This window comes from Pristiophorus japonicus, chromosome 13, assembly GCF_044704955.1.
Source record: "Pristiophorus japonicus isolate sPriJap1 chromosome 13, sPriJap1.hap1, whole genome shotgun sequence".
In the NCBI taxonomy this organism is placed as follows: domain Eukaryota; kingdom Metazoa; phylum Chordata; class Chondrichthyes; family Pristiophoridae; genus Pristiophorus; species Pristiophorus japonicus.
Window position 1 is genome coordinate 98,398,055 of NC_091989.1, and position 25,987 is coordinate 98,424,041.

Below are 25,987 nucleotides of genomic sequence, written 5' to 3' on the forward strand. Positions count from 1 at the left end.
GTGCCAGAGGACGGACAGATAGCTAACATAATACCACTATTTAAAAAGGGGGATAGAACATGTCCTGGGAATTATGGACCAGTCAGCTTAACATTGGTGGTATGAAAATTAATGGAATCCCTACTAAAGGAGAAAATAGAAGATCATCTAGAAACCCAAAATATAATAATGAATCGTCAGCATGGATTTCAAAAGAGGAAGTGTCAACCTAATTGACTTTTTGGAAGAGGTAACAGAGAGAGTAGACAATAGCAATGCAGTAGATGTAATTTATCTAGACTTTCAAAAGAGCTTTGATAAGGTATCCCATAATAGACTGATGAACACGATCAGCGAATGCAGAGTCAGGGGACAAGTAGCAGAATGGATATCTAGTTGGCTTCAAGACAGAAAGCTGAGAGTAGGGGTAAAAGATAGATGTTCACAGTGGCAGTGGACAGTGGTGTTCCACAAGGATCAGTGCTGGGACCACTGTTGTTCACAATTTATATTAATGTTTTAGACTTTGGAATCCAAAACACAATGTCTAAATTTGTGGAGGACACCAAATTGGGGGTGATAGTCAATACTGAGGTGGACTGCAACACATTACAGGAGGACATTAATAAACTTGCAGAATGGCCATATAATTTGCAAATGAAATTCAACAGAGATAAATGTGAGGTTTTACATTTTGGTAGAAAGAATAGGAAGGTCACTTGTCACCTCCAAGTGACAAGTGACCTCCCTATTCTTCCTACCAAAATGTAAAACCTCACATTTTCAGTCTAAGATGAGGAGGAAATTGCCGGACAAATTTCAGAAAATAAAATGTAAGTGAGGGGTTATCATAATAAATGTTTGTTCAATGACTAAGTTGTACCAATATTAATTATTTACCAGTTACATCCAGTTTCATCACACGGTCACAGCTAGAAGGTTCTATACAGACCAGATAATATTAAGTTAATAGTTTTATTATGAATTAGAAAGTCATCCCATAATCAGTGTAACTAGTAGCATTGTGAATAAGCAAGACATTAAGAGGGCATTAAGGGCGTGAGTTATAGCAACAGCCGATATTCATTGTAACATCATCTCTGTATCCAGAATCAGCATAGCAGAATGTAGACAGTTACCTATTAATGTTACAAATACACTAAAGGTTAGTATGCAAGGCCACAAAAAAGAAAAGAAAGTTGTAGGGTTTATTTCTAGAGGTATAGCATTCAAAAGTAGGGAAGTTATGCTCAACCTGTATCAAACCTTGGCAATCAGTAATTAGTGCGATGCCGCAGTGACCCCAACTATTTACAATCTATATTAACGACTTGGAAGAAGGGACCGAGTGTAATGTAGCCAAGTTTGCTGATGATACAAAGATAGGAGGAAAAGCAATGTGTGAGGAGGACGCAAAAAATCTGCAAAAGGACATAGGCAGGCTAAGTGAGTGGGCAAAAAATTTGGCAGATGGAGTATAATGTTGGAATGTGTGAGGTCATGCACTTTGGCAAAAAAAATCAAAGAGTAAGTTATTATTTAAATGGAGAAAGATTGCAAAGTGCTGCAGTACAGCGAGACCTGTGGGTACTTGTGCATGAAACACAAAAGGTTAGTATGCAGATACAGCACGTGATCAGGAAGGCCAATTGCTACAGTAATACAAGGTATTGGTGAGGTCACACCTGGTGTCTGCATGCAGTTTTGGTTTCCATATTTGCGAAAGGATATACATGTTCAGAGGAGGTTCACAAGATTGATTCGGAGATGAGGGGGTTGACCTATGAGGAAAGGTTGGGTAGGTTGGGTCTCTACTCATTGGAATTCAGAAGATTGAGAAGTGATCTTATCGAAATGTATAAGATTATGAGGGGGCTTGACATGGTGGATGCAGAGAGACTGTTTCCACTGATGGCAGAGATTAGAACCACGGGGCATAATCTTAGAATAAGGGGCCGCCCATTTAAAACTGAGATGAGGAGAAATTTATTTTCTCAGAGGGTTGTAAATCTGTGGAATTCGCTGCCTCAGAGAGTTGTGAAAGCTGGGACATTGAATAAATTTAAGACAGAGGTAGACTGTTTCTTAACCGATAAGGAAATAAGTGGTTATGGGGAGTGGGCTGGGAAGTGGACCTGAGTCCATGATCAGATCAGCAAAGATCGTATAAAATGGGAGAGCAGGCTCGAGGGGCCTTATGGCCTACTCCTGTTCCTATTTCTTATGTTCTTATGTTCTAGACCACATTTAGAATACTGCATACAATTCCGGTCGCCATATTATAAAAAAGATGTAGAGGCACTGGAGACGGTGCAGAGAAGATGTACAAGGATGATACCAGAAATGCAAGGATATACACATCAGGAAAGGATGAACAGGTTGGGTCTCTTTTATCTTGAAAAGAGAAAGCTGAGGGGTGACTTAATAGAGGTCTTTAAAATTATGAAAGTTATTGTTAGAGTGAATACAGAGAGAATGTCCCCACTTATGGGGAAGAGCATAACTAGAGCCCATCAATATAAGATAGTCATCAAGAAATCCAATTGGGAATTCAAAAGAAAATTATTTATCCAAAAAGTGGTGAGAACGTGGAACTCGCTATCACAGGGAGTGGTTGAAGCGAATAGCATAGCTGCATTTAATGGGGGGCGGGGGGCGGGGGGGGCGGCTAGACAAGCATATGAGGGAGAAGGGGTTATGCGGACAGAGTTAGATGAGGAAAGGCGGGAGGAGGCTCGAGTGGAGCATGAACTTTGGCTTGGACTGGTTGGACCAAATGGCCCGTTTCTGTGCCGTATATCGATGTAATCTTACGTAATGTAGTATAAAGTTCCATGCAGAAAAAAGTTCAGCAATGGTAAACGCATTCAGTGAGGCTTGCGCCCCCACTATTGCTCAGCAGTGCCACTTTCTTTGTTGTACAGAGGGGCAGGGGTTGTGGGGTGGAGGGGATGTTTTATGTGAAGCACTAGGTCTGGCGTGTTCTGAGAAGGTTTGCGTTCACTGAACTGAGAAACGAGCAGCTGTAAGTGTCTGCTCGCCTTCTCTACAGACCATTGCAAACTGTCAGAGTGGTGCATATCGGGAGCTCTTGGTTCCTGCCTGTTTGAGCTTCCTTTCCGCTCACAGAATGATATCTTTGGAAAACCCTTACCCTGTAAACTCGGGCTTGTTAGAGAGGTGCAAGTAAAATATTCTCAAAATCTGATGAAAACACCGAAAATTCTATTGTATCAAATGGATTAAATATGTTCTTGTACAGTTTGGAATTCGGATATTATAAGCCTTGTTTCCAGCTGTAAACCCCAGCTTAATGTTCAAACGAAAAACAAAGAATTTTCAAATAATCAAGTAATTTGGTTGTTTCCCCTTTATTTAATTTGCACATTGTGTTGCTTTTTAGAAATGACAACCTAACTTAAACATAACATAAGTGTTTTACGGCGTTGTGACCTTTGAGATAGCGCGTGTTGGCATTCTCCTACCAGAATGGTGGGATTTTCAAATCCCTTAGTCATTAAAATCGACAGTGTGAGAATGCGTTAAGTTCTGCAATTGACCAACTCTCTCATGAGTTCACTTTGTCCAAATATTGAGTACGTGGTGAACAGGTGTTGTCGTATGAGAAATTAAGATCCAAGGGCCAAGGAGCAACTCACCATCAAGTTTGAAAATAATTATGGAAAAGACGAGGTAAATTAGAAATCAGGTCACTAAAGTGTATTTGTAACATTAATAGGCAACTGTCTACATTCTGCTATGCTGATTTTGGATACAGAGATGATGTTACAATGAATATCGGATGTTGCTCTGACTCACGCCTTAATGCCCTCTAAATGTTTTGCTTATTCACAATGCTACTAGTTACACTGATTATGGGATGACTTTATAATTCATAATAAAACTATTAACTTAAAATGATCTAATCTGTACAGTCAGTACCTTCCAGCTGTAACCATGAAACTGGATGTAAATGGTAAATAATTAATATTGGTACAACTTAGTCATTGTCCAAACATTTATTATGATAACCCCTCACTGACATTTTATTTTAGAAATTTGTCCGGTATTTTCCTCCTCGTCGCTCTTAGACTGAAGTGGAAAATCCCTTCAGCTCATTACGATATTAGACCGAGTATTAACTCAATTGATTCTGTTTCTTCTAACTCAGATATTGAAAGCATTGTTCCAAACTTACTATTCATTGGTTTTCGATGGATGTCATCACGCTCTGACAGTAATCCATTAGCTTCATATCCCCGAATCCAGATTAATTGCTCTGTAATTCCGGGCGATTCCACGGTCGCTAGCGAGAGAACGCTGTCAGCTCCAGGGAATCTATTCTCTGGGAATTCCAGCGTTTCCTCCCAGTGTGACCTGCCGCACTGGTGCTCCTGCTGTGGAATGTGTTGTGTAGAAAGACAAGGCCTGGAATTTCCGCGGGGGAATCTCCAAACCGCCATACCTAACCTAGGCAGGATATCACAATCTCTGTCACCTCTTCCAGTCTTAAAACACTCCGAGACCTCATCGTTCTTCCTCTTGTGCATCCGCAGATTCAGCTATCTATGCCCTAGGCCCTGGAATTTTTTTCTAAACCTGTCTGCCTCGCTAACCCTCCCATCCCCGTTGAAGACATAGCACCTATCAATTTGGTCAAGCTTTTGGTAATAGAATCACAGAATGGTTACATCAGGGACGAAGGCATTTCGGCCCGCAGAGCCCCGAGCTGACTCTCAACTAGTCCTACTGCCCTGCCTGTCTCGGCAGCCCTGAAATGTTTTCCTCTTCAGATGCTTTTAGAAAGTAAAACCTGGTGGCATTGGGTTACTACAGAGACCAAGCAAATAAAAAAAATCTGTTTGAGTCCGTTGTGGATTATCTATTCTTCGCGCATTATTACGTAGAATTACACAGTATTTACAGCACAGAAATAGATGATTCAGCCCAACTGGTCTATGTTGGTGTTTATGCTCCACACTAGCCTCCTCCTTCCCTAAGTCATCTAACCCTGTTAACATATCCCCAGACCTTTTCCTTTTAGTATGTATTAATTGTAATATAAACCAAAACTGTTTAATTAAAACAATTAAAATAATTAAAACAATCAAGACTCCAGGATGGTATATTGTCTCCCTGGTGCAAGGGTCAAGGATGTCTCTGAGCGGCTGCAGGACATTCTGAAGGGGGAGGGTGAACAGCCAGTTGTCACGGTGCATATAGGTACCAAAGATATAGGTAAAACACGGGATGAGGTCCTACAAGCTGAATTTAGAGATCTAGGAGTTAAGTTAAAAAGTAGGACCTCAAAGGTAGTAATATCAGGATTTGACATTCAACGCGTTTCAGGGTATTGCAATTAACAGAGCTAAATTTAAACTTTGAACAGTTAGTGCTTGGAGTGGAGCTACTGAGCCATGGTGTTTACTTAGCTCCAGCAAGCAATATGCTCATGTCAACATTTAGCAACACATCTGGTGCAGCTAATAAAAAAAGATTGGTCAACACTTCGGTCGATACCTTATCATAACCCAAGACTGATAGAACGCTCAAATTGTCACGTTTTACTGCTGTACGTTACCAAAATAATCCACTCCATGTTGATTGAATCTCCATCACGAAGCTAACGAGCTGCTATTAGATGAGAAAATAGCATGTGATATAGATTGCAACATATTCATAGGTAAACAGTTGTACATTTCGTTACAGCTCGCAAGCTCTGTGTCATTCGGGTTAAAACTGCTAACCTCTTGCAGAATGCTGAGCTAATCAAGAATTTCTAAAAGGCAAATTGTGCTTCAATTACAGAACTCACTGAAGAAATAACACAGGGAATAGATAAATGAAATGCAGTTCACGTGGATTTTATAAAACGCATTTGATGCGGTACCACATGCGAAAAAGGTACCCGCAAGTGAGGGCTCCGTGGCCAGATGGATAGGGAGATGTTTGGAAGAGATAAACCAAAAAAGTTTAAGGATAAAAGTACGTTTCTAGAAGTGGCAAGACACCCCAAGTGGTGACCTAGGGACACTGTATTAGACTGACTTTATTGAGTTTAAACATCAATGATCTTGTTGAAAAATTGAGGGAACAACATTAAAATTTGCAGATGATAATAAAGGGGAGTTGGGAAGGCAATTATGATGCAGATCCTGAATTGCTGCAGGCGGCATCGATAGTTAGCTCGAAGGGCAGATACATGTTTGATGCAGAGTGCAGAGAAATCAGAAATGGCACAGTTGTGGAGGTAAAAGTCGAAGCATAAAATGCATCTTGAATGGTAGGATTGTTAATGGTACAGAGGAGCAAAGGGACCTCGATGAATGATGGTAACATAAGTTTTTTATGCAGTAAAAGTGTAAAGGGAGTTCTTGGTTTAGTATTTGGTGACATAACTTATAGTAGCAAGGAGGTAATGCCCACATGAGGTAAGAGCTTGTGTAGAACTATGGAAGAGTACAAAATCAAATTAAAAGGTGCCGTCTATCAGACCAAGAATGGAGGGTTATTACTTGAGAAGCGCGGATATTTCACTGAAGCTGAAAAGACTGAGGAGTGATTAGATAGACGTTTTCAAGACCATGAGGAGATATGATTAGAAAATAGTGAGAGAATAATTCCAATGATCAGTAGATGGTGACGCGTTAGCGTAACTTTAATATAATTGCAAAAAAAGAGGTAAATTACTCTTTGCACAGAGACTGGTTAGACTATGAGCTGTGGACGTTCTCTGTCACAAACCGTTGTTGAATCACTGGCCAGTAATTCTTTAAGAAGTCAATTAGTTGCTTGAAAAAATATTAAAGAAAATAGAAATGTAATAGGAAAATTGAACTAACTAAGTGTTTCCTATGGGGAGAAACAGAAGCACAGATTTTAAGGGCCTCCTGACCTAAATCTGTGCTGTAACATTCGAGGATTCTAAAATCAACAAACCAGAACAGTTCGGCCGAACAAGAGGCAAAGGATTCACTTGGTCTTGTATTATCTTTAAATTCAAAGTTAAAGGTTTAGTCACTGGAAATGTTGGGCTGCCTTTCATCCAGTAACTAGCCGCACAATGTTCTAACCCTGTAAGTCAAGTGATCTCCTTCCTCAATACTCTGTAATCGTGGAAACAGCTCGTTAACCTTCAGCTGATGAGGCAGCCCTGCTAAAATAGACTGGGTGGTCCAAATCAGGAGAATGGCCTGCACTGGAAATCAGGATACAGTAGCCCAACACACACATCAAAACTCAGGCTTTGTACTTTAACACACAAGGAAAATGATGGATGATTGATTGATGAGAGAGAGATCTAATAATATTATTTTTATTAAATTTATGTATGATAACTTGATACAGCAAAGGCATTGCCGTATCATTGCAGATGTGTCATCTATGAAGTATTACAGACTGATCAAACATGTACAAGCAGAGTTTATTTTTATTACAAGTAATTACATGAAAAATCCTCAAATAGTTAAGCAATAACAAACAACTACACCTACATTGTATGATATAACAGTGGAATAACTTTTTCTGTTTTCATTTGATTTTTGAATCTGATAATTCTAGAGTCGCTAAAGCTGTATTTAGAAAGTTGGGTTTTGCCAAGTTCTTGGCTGCTGCTCAAAGTAGTCATTAGAACAACACACAAACTGCTTGAGCTACAATACACGACTAGATTAAGTCAACCTTATATTTGCCATTATCGCCTGAATGTCGGTGCAACTGCATCTGTCTGGTCCACTTCTCAGCCGCATCTGAGAGCACAAGGCCCTCTCCTGTGTATAGTCAGTTTGGGTGGAAATAAGGAATTAAAAGAGGAAAAAGTCACTGGTGGGCATAGTCCATAGGCCCCCTATGAGTAGCTTTACAGTTGGAGGGAGTATAACATAAGAAATAATGGAGGCTTGTAAAAAATGAATGGCAATAATCATGGGTGATTTTAATATTCATAATGATTGGACAAATCAAATTGGCCAAGGTAACCTTGAGGAAGAGTTCATAGAGTGTATCCCCTGGATAGTTTCTTTGAACAGTATGTTGCAGAACCAACCAGGGAACAGGCTATTTTAGGTCTGGTGCTGTGTAATGAGACAGGATTAATAAACAATCTCCTAGTAAAGGTTCCTCTGGGAAAGAGTGATCATAAAATGGTTGAATTTCAAATTCAGTTGGAGTGTGAGAAAGTTGGATCTCAAACCAGTGTCCTAAGCTTAAATAAAGGAGACTACAAAGGTTTGAAGGAAGAGTTGGCTAAAGTGGACTGGGAAAACAGAATAAAGTGTAAGACAGTTGAGGAGCAGTGACAGGTATTTAAGTAGGTATTTCATAACTCTGAACAAAAATATATTCCAATGAGAAAAAAAGAGTTTAAGAGAAAGGATAACCATCCGTGGCCCACTAAGGAAATAAAGGATGGTATCAAATTGAAAACAATGGCATATAGAGTGGCCAAGATTAGTGCGAGGCCAGAGGATTGGGAAACGTTTAAAAACCAGTAAAGAATGACTAAAAATAATAGTGAGGGAAGATAGATTATGATAGTAAATTAGAAAGTAATATAAAAACAGCTAGTAAGAGTTTCTACAGCTGTATAAAAAGGAAAATATTTGCTAAAGTAAATGTTGGTCCCTTAGAGATGAGACTGGGGAATTAATAATGGGGAACAGGGAAATGGTAGAGACTTTGAACAAATATTTTATATCAGTCTTCATGGTAGAAGACACGAAAAACATCACAATAATGGATAATCAAGGGGGTATAGGGAGTGACAATATAAAACAATCACTATCACTAAAGAAGAAGTACTCGGTAAAATAATGGGACTAAAGGGGAACAAGTCCCCTGGCTTGTTTCTGAAGGAAGGGTCTTAAAAGAAATGGCTGCAGAGATAATGGATGCACTGGTTGTAATCTACCAAAATTCTTTGGCTTCTGGGGAGGTCCCAGCAGATTGGAAAATGGCAAATGTTATGCCCCTATTTAAAAAAGCAGGACACTATAAACCAGTTAGCCTAAAACCCGAAAAATGCTGGAGTCCATTATTAACGACATAGTAGCAGGACATTTGTAAAAGCATAATCCAGTCAAGCAGAGTCAGCATGGTTTTCTGAAAGGGAAAATATGTTTGACAAATTTGCTGGAGTTCTTTGATGACGTAACGAGCAGGGTGGATAGGGGGGGGACCAGTGGATGGATTATTTTTGGATTTCCAGAAGGCATTCGATAAGGTGTCACATGAAAGGTTAATTTATTAGATAGATAGAAGATTGGCTAAATAACAGAAAACAGAGAATCAGGATAAATTAGTAATTTTTCGGTTGTCAAACAGTAACAAATGGGGTGCCACAGGGATCGATGCTGCGACCTCAACTATTTGCAATCTATATTAATGGCTTGGATGAAGGGACTGAGTGTAAAGTAGCTAAGTTTGCTGATGATACAAAGATGGATGGAAAAGCAAGTTGTGAGGAGGGCACTAAAAGTCTTCAAAGGGATATAGACAGGCTAAGTGAGTGGGCAAAAATTTGGCAGATGGATAATGTGAGAATGTGTGAGGTTATCCACTTTGGCCGAAAAATTAAAAAGCAAATTATTATTTAAATGAAGGAAAATGCTGCAGCACATGCACCTGGGCGTCCTTGTGCATGAAACACAAAAAGTTTACATGCAGCTACAGCAATTAATCAGGAAGGCAAATGGAATGTTGGCCTTTATTGCAAGGGGGATAGAGTATAAAATCAGAGCAGTCCTGCTGCAACTGTACACGGTATTGGTGAGGCCATACCTAGAGCACTGCTTACAGTTTTGGTCTTCTTATGTAAGGATGATATACATGCATTGGAGGCTGTTCAGAGAAAGTTGATTCCAGAGATGAGGCGGTTGACTTATGAAGATAGGTTGAGTAGGTTGAGCCTACACTCATTGGAGTTCAGAAGAATGAGAGGGGATCTTATTGAAACATATAAGATAATGAGGCGCTTGACAAGGTGGATGCAGAGAGGATATTTCCATCGTGGGGTAATCTAGAACTAGGGGGCATGATTTCAGATTAAGGGATCGCCCATTTAAAACTGAGATGAGAAGGAATTTCTTCTCTGAGTGTTGTAAATCTGTGGAATTCTCTGCCCCAGGGAACTGTGGAGGCTGGGTCATTGAATATATTTAAGGCAGAGATTTTAGATATATTTTAGAAAGATAAGGGAGTGAAGGGTTAAGGGGAACGAGCAGGGAAGTGGAGCTGAGTCCATGATCAGATCAGCCATGATCTTATTGAATGGCAGAGCAAATGGCTTACTCCTGCTCCTACTTCTTATGTTCTTATGTAAGGGATCTTCAACCTGAAATGTTAACTCTGTTTCTCTCTCTACAGATGCTGCTTGACCCGCTGAGACTTCCAGCATTTTCTGTTTTTATTATTGGAGTTTACGTAGTTTTGCTCACATCTATTGCAGCATATTAGCTTTGCTGCCTACATGGGCCAAAAACAAAATATTGTGTTATGTGGCTGTTTACACACAACTGGTGAACCATTGAACAAATGGCCTGGCAAGAGATAAAGCACAAAAACCATATCGATCTCGCTTAGGGTGGCAATGTCGATGTCAAAGCATCTAAGTTCCCGGGCAACTGTGGCGATGTGGCATTCCGGCCTGTCGCTGTTGGAATTAGGGTCCTGATGTTCCAGGCCCCAAACTTCATATTAGATGAGTGGAAGATGCCTGTGCATGAGTTCTTTTAACTTTGGGTGGTTGTTGCACACCGACCACCACACAGTCTTAGCTGAGCAAGGTCTTGGTCCAGTGGCAAGGGGCTCCAAGAAGACTGGAGACCAGGCACCGCTGTATGAGCCTAGTTGCCTACAGCGAAATGTTGGCCGCAAGCTCGGCACTGAGTAGTGCCCTTGATGGTAGGTGGCCTGCTGCTTGGTTGGGGCAGGCATTGAGAGGGTCAGCTGTCCGCTGGAATTCAGTGTGGAAGGTCAGGGTGGTCACAGCCATGGTACTCACCACGTGCTGGAGGAGAAGAGGCCAGGTCATCGGTGGGGAAGAAGAGGCCCAGTCTTCGCTGACGGGGAAGGAAGCCCGATCACCGTTGAGGAGGTGAGGCCCAACCGCCGTTGAAAGAGGAGGAGAGGCTAGCCGCCGTTGCTAGAGAAGACCGGATCGCCGCTGGAAAGGATCCGATCGCCGCTGGAGGAAGCCCGATCGCCGCTGGAGAGGGTCCGATCGCCACTTAAATAAGTGTGAATATGAAGGCCGATAATTACTGCAGTCACGGTAACTAATATTTAAACATATCGATCTTCTCGCAACAAAACAGATATAGAAATCTTTAAATGTGCAGCAGTTCTAGAACACGGATTCATTAAGCTTTTCCCGCAAAACAAAGACTTTTGAATCTATAAACAATTATTACAAAGGTAAAGTTTCATCGAAACTGTCAGTAATGTTTTCTGCTCCTTAATCTTTATAACTACACGCACCGGGTGCGTGGGAGAAATTCATCTTCAGCGGTAGCGTAAAACGAGCGAAAACGAATCGGCAACCTGTTTTACACCGGGCCCGACTTTTGTTCGGAAGACCAATTTCATTCGGGTACTCTCGGTGTTAAATATTTTTCGAAACTCGATTTCAATGACCCATTACGCGGGACAAATACTTTTAGAAAATAGACAAACTGTTCTGACATGATTATGATGAAAATGTCCCCATTACAGCAATCTTCATGCTTCAGCCCTTTGCGGTGATCCATGAATCAGGACGTTGCGCTACATTTACACCTTTTTAACTGTGAATTAATGTTGGTTAATCATAATGAATGATTGAAGTATTGACTCAGTTTCAACACTAGTGGTTTCAAACACAGTTCTAGAGAACGTACTAATTCGAACATGATTCTCAATTCTAGATTTTGCCGGCAGTGTTTGAAATGCCAGCCCCTGCAGCGAGCAGCAAATGGTCGACAGCCATTTCTGGCCGGAGCCGCACACCGCGTCACTCAAACTAACGGCTGACCCACACGGACTGGTTTGGAAAGTGATTGTATGTCAGGGCAAGTTTCATTCATCACTCACTGCAATGTGGACATTTCTGTTTCATATATGCAGATAATCAGATTCATTTTTAATGTGATTGTGGGGGTATTTCTGCGTTTTGAAGTGCAGAATGTATCACTGTTTGGAACAATCTGTGGACCCTGATAAAGCCACCCCGTCAAAACACGACCTTTAGTCAGGCCTCTTCCCTGTTGGCATTTGTCCCTCCCAAAGGTACCGTTTTCACCACTCTTAGCATAGCGAATAGTTTTCGGAGTATTCCAGTTGCTAAGGAGGACAAGTATATATTTGCTTTTACATTTAAGGAGCAGGTAACGTGTCTACCACAAGACTTCCATAACTCGCCGTCAATATTCCATCAGTATATGGCACAAGCCATTAAAGCATTTTCTAAGCCATCAGCTCTCCTTCAATATGCGGACGACCTTCTCCTTGTCATAGAGACTGTAGAACAGCATTTGTTGCCTTTAAATGAACTATTAGGTCTGTTACAGACTGCAGGACTGAAGGTGAACACGAACAAGGCTCAGTTGGTGCAGAGCGAACTCAGCTTTTTGGGACTAAAGTTCTCCGCTATGGGACTCAGCCCTGATCAGCATAAGGTGGAAATCATTCACAGAATCTCACTACCACTATCAAAGACAGCGCTATGGTCCTTTTTGGGGTTGGTAGGTATCAGAGAAGTTTTATCCCGAATTTACAGAATTGGCCAAGGCACTGTATGAACTGTTGAAAGGGGATGTGAAGGAAAATATTCGGCCAGTACGGGGCGATAGCCACACAGAATTAATAAATACATTAAAGCAGGCAACTATACCAGCTACTGCCCTTATCTTCCCAGAACCCAGTCAGCCTTTTCACTTGGATGTTCCACCCTTTCTAGCCTGACAGCAGTTTTGTGTCAGGAACAACAAATCGATGGGACGTCGCGCCCTATGGCCTATGCAGCCTGTATTTTGGTAGGAGCGGAGAGTGCGTACTCAGCATGCGAACGCCATCTGCGAGCCATCTTTTGGGCGGTCAATCATTTTACTGACATCCCGGGGCTGCAGTAAGTAATACTACACTCAGCATATACACCCCATAACCTCCTCATAAAACCAAGCCACACCAAGGTGTCCTCTCAACGGATAAGCAAATGGACACTTGTAATATTGCAGCGAGATGTAGATCTCACCCCCAAACGAACAACTCTTCTGCCTCTTATGCTGCTTATGGGGAAAGTCCACATCAGTGCCCGTTACCGGTGTTGGAGATGAAATTAAACCCTGTTAAAGCCAGTGTTATTTCAGCAGCTCGAATTGTGGATGTGAATAGATCCTCTTACTACATTGAGGGCCAACCTAAAACGGGGTATGTCATGGTTGGTATAGACGCTTCCAATTGGTGGATGAGTTTCCAAGTTACCGCCCACTCATCTCAGCAAGCAGAACTGATAGCTGTTATTCTCGCTGCCCACTATACAGCATCGGCAGCAACTAATATTTGGTCTGACAGTAGCTACTTCTGCAAAGCAGCCATGGCCTTGCCTCTGCATCACAAAAATGAGTAATGTTCATCAGATGGTAAACCTTTACTACATACTAGTCTCCTCGGTAAGCTATGGGAGGTGCTCCTGGAGTGAGCGACCCTGTCATGTCGGAAAGATAGCAGCCCATCAGAAAGATTCATCACCCCACACCCGAAGTAACAAGACAGCCGCCCGGCTTGCTAAGGAATCCGCAAAGATCGGATTGCCAGTGTCCTGATGGCTGATGGATAATTTCCAGGCACCTGTTGTGGCAGCCGCTACCGAAGTAAAAGCCATCAATTTCTTAGAACTGCAAACTTCCATAGGATCAAGTTATGGTGTGGCCGCTGCCACAACCCACCCCATGAGCAAATTGCACAGTGCTCCAGCGCACTGATGGAGACAGCCACTCCCTGCTTATGATTAAAAACAAGGAGGGCAATTTAGTCGTGTGCATTCCTCCTCAACTTAAAGAGGAAATGTTTCACTCTTTCACTCCCACCCAACGACTGGACATTACTCAGCCTCGAATATGCTACAAAGGTTAACACGCATCTGCTGGTGGCCAGAAATGGTACAATAATATGTTAATCGATGCCTACCATGTTTGCAAATTGACCCTCCTTCTTGTTCTAATCGTGCCCTACTCAGGTCGCAGCCTCCTCCTGATGGCCCATAGACACATTTACAGATCAATTTTATTGGTTCCTTTAAAAAGTTTCAAGGAAACTATGAGTATGCTCTTGTGGTGGTTGACCAATTTACAAAATGGATAGAGGCCTTCCCAACCAGCAACAATAAGGCATGTACTGCAGCACGAATCCTTTTAAGTGAGGTGTTCCGTAGGTGGGGAATGCCTGTACAGGTTGATAGCGGCCAGGGTCCACGCTTTACAGGATAATTTTTTTACCAGCTGACAGGACATGCTCCAGATAAGACACATTGCACATCACCTACAATCATCAGGTGTTGTGGAAAGAGGTAATCGGACCTCGGAAAGCATGTTGTGTAAATCATGTACAGAACACCCCACTCAATGGGCTAACATGATGCCTCTATGTTTAATGGCAATACGTTTGACCCCTCACAAAACAACAGGAGTACATCCATATGAGGCTATGACTGGGAGACAAATGCAGATACATTTAGCTTTGGGGAATAACACGCCACTAAAATTGCAGCCTTGTAATCAGAAGTTGTTACCGACACTGATAGACCATGTGCACAAAGTAAACAGACTGGTGGCAAAGAACATGGGCAGATCACGAATCCAGGCAGACAAAGTTTTCATAAGAAAGTTCGACCATTCGAATATGAGGTTGGGGACAAAGTGATGTTACAATATTTCCCCCCTAAGAAACAATTCTTTGATGTAAAATGGACAGGCCCTCACACCATAATTGACACACTAAACCCAGCTGTATAGATATTGATCACTCCTTACAGTCAAAAAAGGAAACCTACATTGAAGTGGTTTCATATAAACTAGATGCAAACTGTTAAGAATTAACCAAATTCCCTGGATTCTGGGGCTGTCCCAGCAGATTGAAAAACCACAAATATAATGCCCCTATTTAAAAAATGAAGCAGAAAGAAACAGGAAACTATAGACCTGTTAGCCTATTATCTGGCGTTGGGAAAATGCTGGAGTCCATCATTAAGGAAGCAGTAGCGGGAAATTTGGAAAAGCATAATTCAATCAAGCAGAGTCAGCATGGTTTTATGAAAGGGACATCATGTTTGACAAATTTGCTGAAGTTCTTTGAGGATGTAACGAGCAGGGTGGATAAGTGGGAACCAGTGGATCTGGTGTATTTGGATTTCCAGAATGCATTCGCTAAGGTGCCACATAAAAGGTTACTGCACAGATAAAATTTCATGGGGTTGGGGGTAATATATTAGAATGGATAGAGGATTGGCTAACTAACAGAAAACAGAGAGTCAGGATAAATGGGTCATAAATGGCAAACAGTCACCAGTGGGATGCCGCAGGAATCGTTGTTGGGTCCTCAACTATTTACAATCTATATTAATGACTTGAATGTAGGGACCGAGTGTAATGTAGCCAAGTTTGCTGATGATACAAAGATGGGTGGGAAAGCAAGTTGTGAGGAGGACACTGCAAAGGGATATAGACAGGCTAATTGAGTGAGCAAAAATTTGACAGATGGAGTATAATGTGGGAAAATGTGAGGTTATCCACTTTGGCAGAAAAAATAGAAAAATAAATGACAATTTAAATGGAGAAAAATTTCAAATTGTTGCAGTACAGAGGGACCTGAGATTCCTTGTGCATGAAACATAAACAGTTAGTACATAGGTACAGCAAGTAATCTGGAAGGCAAATGGAATGGTGACCTTTATTGCATGGGGGATAGAGTATAAAAGCAGAGAAATCCTGCTACAACTGCACAGGATATTGGTAAGGCCACACCTAGAGTGCTGCATACAGTTTTGGTATCGTATTTAAGGAAGGATTTACTTGCATTGGAGGCTGTTCAGAGAATGTTCATTAGATTAATTCCGGTGATGAGGGGGTTGACTTATGAAGATGGGTTGAGTAGGTTGGGCCTATACATATTGGAATTCAGAAGAATGAGAGGTGATCTCATCAAAACATATAAGATAATGAGGGGTCTCCACAAGGTGGATGGAATAAGGTGGATGAATTAACTGTGCAGATAGCTGTTAACAGATATGATGTAATTGGGATTACAGAGACATGACTCCAGGGTGACCAAGGATGGGAACTCAACATCCACGGGTATTCAATATTCAGAAAGGATAGACAGGAAGGAAAAGGAGGTGGGGTTGCATTACTAATTAAATAGGAGATTAATGCAATAGTAAGGAAGGACATTAGCTTGGATGAAGTGGAATCTGTATGTGTAGAGCTGTGGAACACCAAAGGGTGGAAAACGCTAGTGGGAGTTGTGTACAGACAACTAAACAGTAGTAGTGAGGTTTGGGATGGCATCAAACAGGAAATTAGGGATGCGTGCAAAGAGGTACAGCAGTTATCATGGGTGACTTTAATCTATATATAGATTGGGCTAACCAAACTGGTAGCAATATGGTGGAGGAGGATTTTTTGGAGTGTATAAAGGATGGTTTTCAAGAGCAATATGTCGAGGAACCAACTAGAGAGCTGGCCATCCTAGACTGGGTGCTGTCTAATGAGAGAGGATTAGTTAGCAATCTTGTTGTGCGAGGCCCCTTGGGGAAGAGTGACCATAATATGGTAGAATTCTTTTTTAAGTTGGAGAGTGACACAGTTAATTCAGAGACGAGGGTCCTGAGCTTAGAAAGGTAACTTCGATGGTATGAGACCTGAATTGGCTAGGATAGACTGGCGAATTATACTTAAAGGGTTGATGGTGGATAGGCAATAGCAGACATTTAAAGATCACATGGATGAACTTCAACAATTGCACGTCGCTGTCTGGCATAAAAATAAAACGGGGAAGGTGGCTCAACTGTAGCTAACAAGGGAAATTAGGGATAGTGTTAATTCCAAGGAAGAGGCATAAAAATTGGCCAGAAAAAGCAGCAATCATGAAGACTGGAAGAAATTTAGAATTCAGCAGATGAGGACAAAGGTTTTAATTAGGAGGGGGAAAATAAGCTTGCAGGGAACATAAAAACTGACTGCAAAAGCTTCTATAGATATGTGAAGAAAAAAAGATTAGTGAAGACTAATGCAGGTCCCTTGCCGTCAGATCCAGGTGAATTTATAATGGGGAACAAAGAAATGGTGGACCAGTTAATCAAATACTTTGGTTCTGTCTTCAGTAAGGAAGGCACAAATAACCATCTGGAAATACTAGGGACCGAGGGTCTAGCGAGAAGGAGGAACTGAAGGAAATCCTTTTTAGTCAGGAAATTGTGTTAAGGAAATTGATGGGATTGAAAGCTGATAAATCCCCAGGCCCTGATAACCTGCATCCCAGAGTACTTAAGGAAGTGGCCCTAGAAATAGTGGATGCATTGGTGGTCATTTTCCAACATTCTATAGATTCTGGATCAGTTCCTATGGATTGGAGGATAGCTAATGTAACCACACTTTTTAAAAAAGGAGGGAGAGAGAAAACAGGGAATTATACACTGGTTAGCCTGACATTGGTAGTGGGGAAAATGTTGGAATCAATTATTAATGATGTAATAGTAGCGCATTTGGAAAGCAGTGACAAGATCGGTCCAAGTCAGCATGGATTTATGAAAGGGAAATCATGCTTGACAAATCTTCTAGAATTTTTCTGAGGATGTAACTAGTAGATTGGACAAGGGAGAACAAATGGATGTGGTGTATTTGGACTTTCAAAAGGCTTTTGACAAGGTCCCACACAAGAGATTATTGTGCAAAATTAAAGCACATGATATTGGGGGTAATGTATTGACGTTGATAGAGAACTAGATGGCAGTGTCGAAATCTCGACTTGCAATATACGACTCAGACACCTTCAGCTCCGGCAGATGTTCCTTTAATTTTACTTGCCAGCAAGGGAAAAGTCTCACTCAGTCAAAGGCTAAGTGAAGACCTTCCAAATGGTACAATTTCACTGGATATTTATTCAGTAAATACCCAAGTTATGGCCTCTTCCTGTGTATTGGCTCTGTCTTGCAGCCAGTGAATACAGATAAAGAGTTAATTACTACATCCTTGTCCTGACATGGTTTCCAAATGTTCCTTTTGTCAGGGTTATTAGTTGGCCATTCAGCCATTACTCGATGAGAGTGTGGTAATGAGCTATTACCGGCATTGCATTGTGTCAGGATTGTCCAGTTTCCTGGTCAGTTATCTTTTTGCATAAAATGGATGAGGTCTGTACAAGAGGTAATGGCTGGTGGTTTGAATATCTCAAAAAGCGGGGAGGGAGTGGTACTAGTGCTGCAATGGACAATACAGGAGAGCACCATGGGTAGTATTTGTCTCAGCAGCACAGTCTCCATGCTGTCAGATGGCTATTAATCAGCTATCAGCCGTTTCAAGCCAGATTTAGCTGTTTATGCAAAGAGACTGTTGCAGAAATTTCTAGAAGGACCAGGACTCCATTTTGTTTTATATCAAAAAGTGTACAAAATACAGTGTGATACAGCTTAGATAAAATACATTTCCACATTCCCCCCTTTTGTCCTTCACAAGGGCAACTTAATCCATTCTGATCTTGCACAGACTCTCTATTTCCATTTCCACACAAGTACCTTCAGTAGTAGTTGCTACCCTAACTCTAGCCGTGGTCTCAGTAGGTAACACTTTTCCCAACCTGGCACAGCAACACTTAACCAAGACAAATAAAACATACAGGGCGAAGACTATCAGCAGGAATATGATCAAACCCTGTACCACAGATCTCCCTACGGATTCCAACCATCCCGATGCCCAATCCCACAAGGTGGTACCGTCCTGGCCAATAGTCTGTTTGTACTCTATTACCTTTTTCCTAATGTATTCAGCTAGACTGCCAATTTCTTCTGACTTATCCGGGATACATGTACAGCATTCTCCAACTATTAATGCGCATGTCCCTCCTTCTTTGGCTAGGAGATAATCTAAGGCCATAGTATTTTGGAGAGCGACTGTTCGAATAGCTACTATTTCATCATTCACCCCTTTGAAGGCTTGGGAAGTTGTGTTGGCTACTGATTCGACTAAATTTGCCAGTTTCCGTAACTGCCATTCATTTGATGCTATTCCATAGGGTGGCATCATTACCTTGAATATTCCATTTAGCCATGTCAAATCCTGTTTAAATCTATGACTTCCATAGGCATCCCTTAGAGTCTTTGTTGATCTAATAAAGGGTACCACATATCGTAATAACAGGACCCTGTCCAGTTGGCTGGTGACCATGGGTAGTCTTTATGGCCACAAATAAAGTAGGTGCAATTATAGCACGTCAGCTCCTGGTCCTTTCGCGCCATCCATACTCGAGTGGTCTCACCGTCCCACCCTTCACCTGAGGCTTTGTTATGGACCATCGTCCAGCTAACGGTTGCTCTCTTTCTCCCAACAGTGGGATTTGTTGTGGCTTGCCATTTAGTCATTTGGAAACACTTGCTGCGTCCCATTTCTGGTCCTTTAGTCTCATTACTCACTCGGCATATAATACCTTCAGGATTTCCTATTCCGGGAGTAATACTTAGGAAGGGTGGCTGACGGTTATTATTATAATTTGGCTGGTACCATCCCTAGAAGGTTGTAAGTTTATACACTGCTGACCTCCATTCTGTTAGATCCTTCATTAGGTTATCCTATTTTGCACTATCAACCATTCTACCATTTCTGATTCTTTAAATGGGATGGATCTTAGGGGAATACCTCTTCAGAGTGGACAGCTACATGGGAACATATCCAACAACTAGACAAGTTTCTTTCTTGAGCATACTTATGACTCAGTGCCGTAAATACATTTACCTGCGGTTCCCTTCGTTTGCGTGTCTGTACCCCTGGTATAATCAATAATGCAAAGCAAAACCCTGTAAAGCCCAGCACCATCAGTCCCCATAGTCTGTACAGTTCCTTATTCAGTCTTCCTTTTTCTTTTCCTCTGGTTCCTTCTTCCCTTCCTCTGGGTCGGGTGCCTTTTTGCAATGGGACACATGGATCCATGTTGGTCTTTCCTTCACCTTGATTGCAGTATTAGTTGCCAGCAAGACCTGGTATGGTCCTTCAAATCTTGGTTGTAGACTGCTTTTTTTTTAAAGATTTAGATGTAAATGAATTCCCCAGGCTCTCGGTTATGACACTTCCCTTCTGCTGGCTTGAGCCTCTGTTACCTGCGAATGAAAGCTGGAAACACATTTGTTTAGTGCAATACAATAATTCAACATATTTTCCTCGATTTTGTGGATGTCCATTTGTTTTTCAGTAAATGGTGCTGTAAAAGGTAGTCGTTGGGGACGTCCCATTGCTATCTCATGCGGTGACATGCCTGTTGTTCTGTTGGTTGCAGATCACATTACCATCAAGGCAAAGGGCATCAGTTCTATCCATTTCAGTCCAGTGTCATTACATAATTTTGCCAGCTTATTTTTAAGCATTCCATTATATCTTTCAACAAGTCCAGCAGATTGTGGATGATAACTGCAATGAAAACGTTAGCATCGGCCTTTTTACATGGAAAGGATTCAATCCATCTAGAGAACACATCTACAATAACTAATATATACTTGAATCCCATACACATAGGTAATTCAATAAAATCCATTTGTAAATGTACAAAAGGGCCCATTGGATTTACATAGAAACATAGAAAATAGGTGCAGGAGTAGGCCATTCGGCCCTTCTAGCCTGCACCGCCATTCAATGAGTTCATGGCTGAACATTCAACTTCAGTACCCCATTCCCGCTTTCTCGCCATACCCCTTGATCCCCCTAGTAGTAAGGACCTCATCTAACTCCTTTTTGAATATATTTAGTGAATTGGCCTCAACAACTTTCTGTGGTAGAGAATTCCACAGGTTCACCACTCTCTGGGTGAAGAAGTTCCTCCGCATCTCGGTCCTAAATGGCTTACCCCTTATCCTTAGACTGTGACCTCTGGTTCTGGACTTCCCCAACATTGGGAACATTCTTCCTGCATCTAACCTGTCTAACCCCGTCAGAATTTTAAATGTTTCTATGAGGTCCCCTCTCATTCTTCTGAACTCCAGTGAATACAAGCCCAGTTGATCCAGTCTTTCTTGATAGGTCAGTCCCGCCATCCCGGGAATCAGTCTGGTGAACCTTCGCTGCACTCCCTCAATAGCAAGAATGTCCTTCCTCAGGTTAGGAGACCAAGACTGTACACAATACTCCAGGTGTGGCCTCACCAATGCCCTGTACAACTGTAGCAACACCTCCCTGCCCCTGTACTCAAATCCCCTTGCTATGAAGGCCAACATGCCATTTGCTTTCTTAACCGCCTGCTGCACCTGCATGCCAACGTTCAATGACTGATGTACCATGACACCCAGGTCTCTTTGCACCTCCCCTTTTCCTAATCTGTCACCATTCAGATAATAGTCTGTCTCTCTGTTTTTACCACCAAAGTGGATAACCTCACATTTATCCACATTATACTTCATCTGCCATGCATTTGCCCACTCACCTAACCTATCCAAGTCGCTCTGCAGCCTCACAGCATCCTCCTCGCAGCTCACACTGCCACCCAACTTAGTGTCATCCGCAAATTTGGAGATACTACATTTAATCCCCTCATCGAAATCATTAATGTACAGTGTAAACAGCTGGGGCCCCAGCACAGAACCTTGCGGTACCTCACTAGTCACTGCCTGCCATTCTGAAAAGTACCCATTTACTCCTACTCTTTGCTTCCTGTCTGACAACCAGTTCTCAATCCATGTCAGTACACTACCCCCAATCCCATGTGCTTTAACTTTGCACATCAATCTCTTTTGTGGGACCTTGTCGAACGCCTTCTGAAAGTCCAAATATACCACATCAACTGGTTCTCCCTTATCCACTCTACTGGAAACATCCTCAAAAAATTCCAGAAGATTTGTCAAGCATGATTTCCCTTTCACAAATCCATGCTGACTTGGACCTATCATGTCACCTCTTTCCAAATGCACTGCTATGACATCCTTAATAATTGATTCCATCATTTTACCCACTACCGATGTCAGGCTGACCGGTCTATAATTCCCTGTTTTCTCTCTCCCTCCTTTTTTAAAAAGTGGGGTTACATTGGCTACCCTCCACTCCATAGGAACTGATCCAGAGTCAATGGAATGTTGGAAAATGACTGTCAACGCATCCACTATTTCCAAGGCCACCTCCTTAAGTACTCTGGGATGCAGTCCATCAGGCCCTGGGGATTTATCGGCCTTCAATCCCATCAATTTCCCCAACACAATTTCCCGGCTAATAAGGATTTCCCTCAGTTCCTCCTCCTTACTAGACCCCCCGACCCCTTTTATAACCGGAAGGTTGCTCGTGTCCTCCTTCGTGAATACCGAACCAAAGTACTTGTTCAATTGGTCCGCCATTTCTTTGTTCCCCGTTATGACTTCCCCTGATTCTGACTGCAGAGGACCTACGTTTGTCTTTACTAACCTTTTTCTCTTTACATATCTATAGAAACTTTTGCAATCCGTCTTAATGTTCCCTGCAAGCTTCTTCTCATACTCCATTTTCCCTGCCCTAATCAAACCCTTTATCCTCCTCTGCTGAGTTCTAAATTTCTCCCAGTCCCCAGGTTCGCTGCTATTTCTGGCCAATTTGTATGCCACTTCCTTGGCTTTAATACTATCCCTGATTTCCCTTGATAGCCACGGTTGAGCCACCTTCCCTTTTTTATTTTTATGCCAGACAGGAATGTACAATTGTTGTAGTTCATCCATGCGGTCTCTAAATGTCTGCCATTGCCCATCCACAGTCAACCCCTTAAGTATCATTCGCCAATGCATCCCAGCCAATTCACGCCTCATACCTTCAAAGTTAGCCTTCTTTAAGTTCTGGACCATGGTCTCTGAATTAACTGTTTCATTCTCCATCCCAATGCAGAATTCCACCATATTATGGTCACTCTTCCCCAAGGGGCCTCGCACAACGAGATTGCTAATTAATCCTCTCTCATTACATAACACCCAGTCTAAGATGGCCTCCCCCCTAGTTGGTTCCTCGACATATTGGTCTAAAAAAACCATCCCTTATGCACTCCAGGAAATCCTCCTCCACCGTATTGCTTCCAGTTTGGTTAGCCCAATCTATGTGCATATTAAAGTCACCCATTATAACTGCTGCACCTTTATTGCACGCACCCCTAATTTCCTGTTTGATTCCCTCCCCAACATCACTACTACTGTTTGGAGGTCTGTACACAACTCCCACTAACGTTTTTTGCCCTTTGGTGTTCTGCAGCTCTACCCATATAGATTCCACATCATCCAAGCTAATGTCCTTCCTAACTATTGCCTTAACCTCCTCCTTAACCAGCAATGCTACCCCACCTCCTTTTCCTTTTATTCTATCCTTCCTGAATGTTGAATACCCCTGGATGTTGAGTTCCCAGCCCTGATCATCCTGGAGCCATGTCTCCGTAATCCCAATCACATCATATTTGTTAACGTCTATTTGCACAGTTAATTCATCCACCTTATTGCGGATACTCCTTGCATTAAGACACAAAGCCTTTAGGCTTGTTTTTTTTAACACCCTCTGTCCTTTTAGAATTTTGTTGTACAATGGCCCTTTTTGTTCTTTGCCTTGGGTTTCTCTGCCCTCCACTTTTCCTCATCTCCTTTCTGTCTTTTGTTTTTGCCTCCTTTTTGTTTCCCTCTATCTCCCTGCATTGGTTCCCATCCCCCTGCCATATTAGTTTAACTCCTCCCCAACAGCACTAGCAAACACTCCCCCGAGGACATTGGTTCCGATTCTGCCCAGGTGCAGACCGTCCGGATTGTACTGGTCCCACCTCCCCCAGAACCGGTTCCAATGCCCCAGGAATTTGAATCCCTCCCTGCTGCACCATTGCTCAAGCCACGTATTCATCTGAGCTATCCTGCGATTCCTACTCTGACTAGTACGTGGCACTGGTAGCAATGCCGAGATTACTACTTTTGAGGTCCTACTTTTTAATTTAGCTCCTAGCTCCTTAAATTCATTTCGTAGGAACTCATCCCTTTTTTTACCTATGTCATTGGTACCAACGTGCACCACGACAACTGGCTGTTCTCCCTCCCTCCCGCTCCGAGACATCTTTGACCCTTGCACCAGGGAGGCAACATACCATCCTGGAGTCTCGGTTGCAGCCGCAGAAACGCCTATCTATTCCCCTTACAATTGAATCCCCTATCACTATCGCTCGCCCACTCTTTTTCCTGCCCTCCTGTGCAACAGAGCCAGCCACGGTGCCATGAACTTGGCTGCTGCTGCCCGCTCCTGATGAGTCATCCCCCTCAACAGCACTCAAAGCAGTGTATCTGTTTTGCAGTGGGATGACCACAGGGGACCCCTGCACTACCTTCCTTGCACTACTCTTCCTGCTGGTCTTCCATTCCCTCGCTGGCTGTGGACCCTTCTCCTGCGGTAAGACCAACTCGCTACACGTGATACTCACGTCATTCTCAGCATCGTGGATGCTCCAGAGTGAATCCACCTTCAGCTCCAACTCCGCAACGCGGACCGTCAGTAGCCGGAGGTGGACACACTTCCCGCACATGTAGTCGTCAGGGACACTGGTGTTGTCCCCGTGTTCCCACATGGTACAGGAGGAGCATATCACGTGACCGAGCTGTCCTGCCATGACTTAACCCTTAGATACACTTAAATTGCCGACAACAATGTTAAAAGTTACTGACTAATAAAGAAAAAGAAAAACTACTCACCAATCAGCAGCCAATCACTAACCACGTTGGCTGTGACGTCACCTTTTGATTTCTTTCTATTTCTTTTTTGACTTCTCTCAGCTGGAGCTGCACAAGTACGCCTCTCTCGACACTCCCCGGACTGCTGAGCCTTTTATAGGCCGCTGCCTCTCTCGACTCCCGCTCTCTCGACGCTCCCCGGACTGCTGAGTCTTTTATATTTGGAGGCAGATTCTACTTTTTCCGTCTTACCCAGATCCATTGTCTGACAGGTAACACAATTTTCACAGATTTGTTTTGCAATTGCTGAAATACCAACGTTGTAAAGCTTTATACATTTCTCTTATAACAGTTCCCGTGAAATATGACCTGTTGTGACTAGAAAGCTTAGCAGGGATTCCGAAGCGTGGTACAATTTCTTTTAACAAACATTTAGCAATAGTAGTGGCATCGGCCTTTTTACATGGAAAGGCTTCAATCCATCTAGAGAACACATCTACAATAACTAATACATACTTGAATCCCATACAGATAGGTAATTCAATAAAATCCATTTGTAAATGTACAAAAGGGCGCATTGGATTTGGGTGGGAGACAGATTAAACTTTTTCCGTCTTACCCGGATCCATTGTCTGACAGGTAACACAATTTTCACTGATTTGTTTTGCAATTGCCGAAATACCTGGTGCATACCAAGTTGCCAAAATATAATCTGCCACCCCCCCCCCCTCCCCCTTTGCCCGCATGTGTGAATGTATGAACACATCGGGCAATCAATGGAAGTAAAGATTTGGGTGCCACCACGTGGTCGTCATGGTGAACCCATATTCCTTCTGGATTTTTATAACATTGATTCTTCGTCCAGGTCAACACCTCCTCCGTACTGGCCTGTGTCTGAAAGGCCAGCACATCATTAATGATGGGTCTGAATAATTATTTTTCCTTCGTAGGGACAATGACACCTGCATCCTCCCTTTTGACAGAGCTGCTGACTTAGCTGCATTATCAGCTCTGGTGTTCCCAAGTGCCACCTCATTTGACTGGCCTGTATGTGCTTGGCATTTGATAATGGTAAGTTTCAAGGGGCATTGAATGGCTCGCAGAAGATTTTCTACTTGTTCTGCATTCTTGATAGTGGTT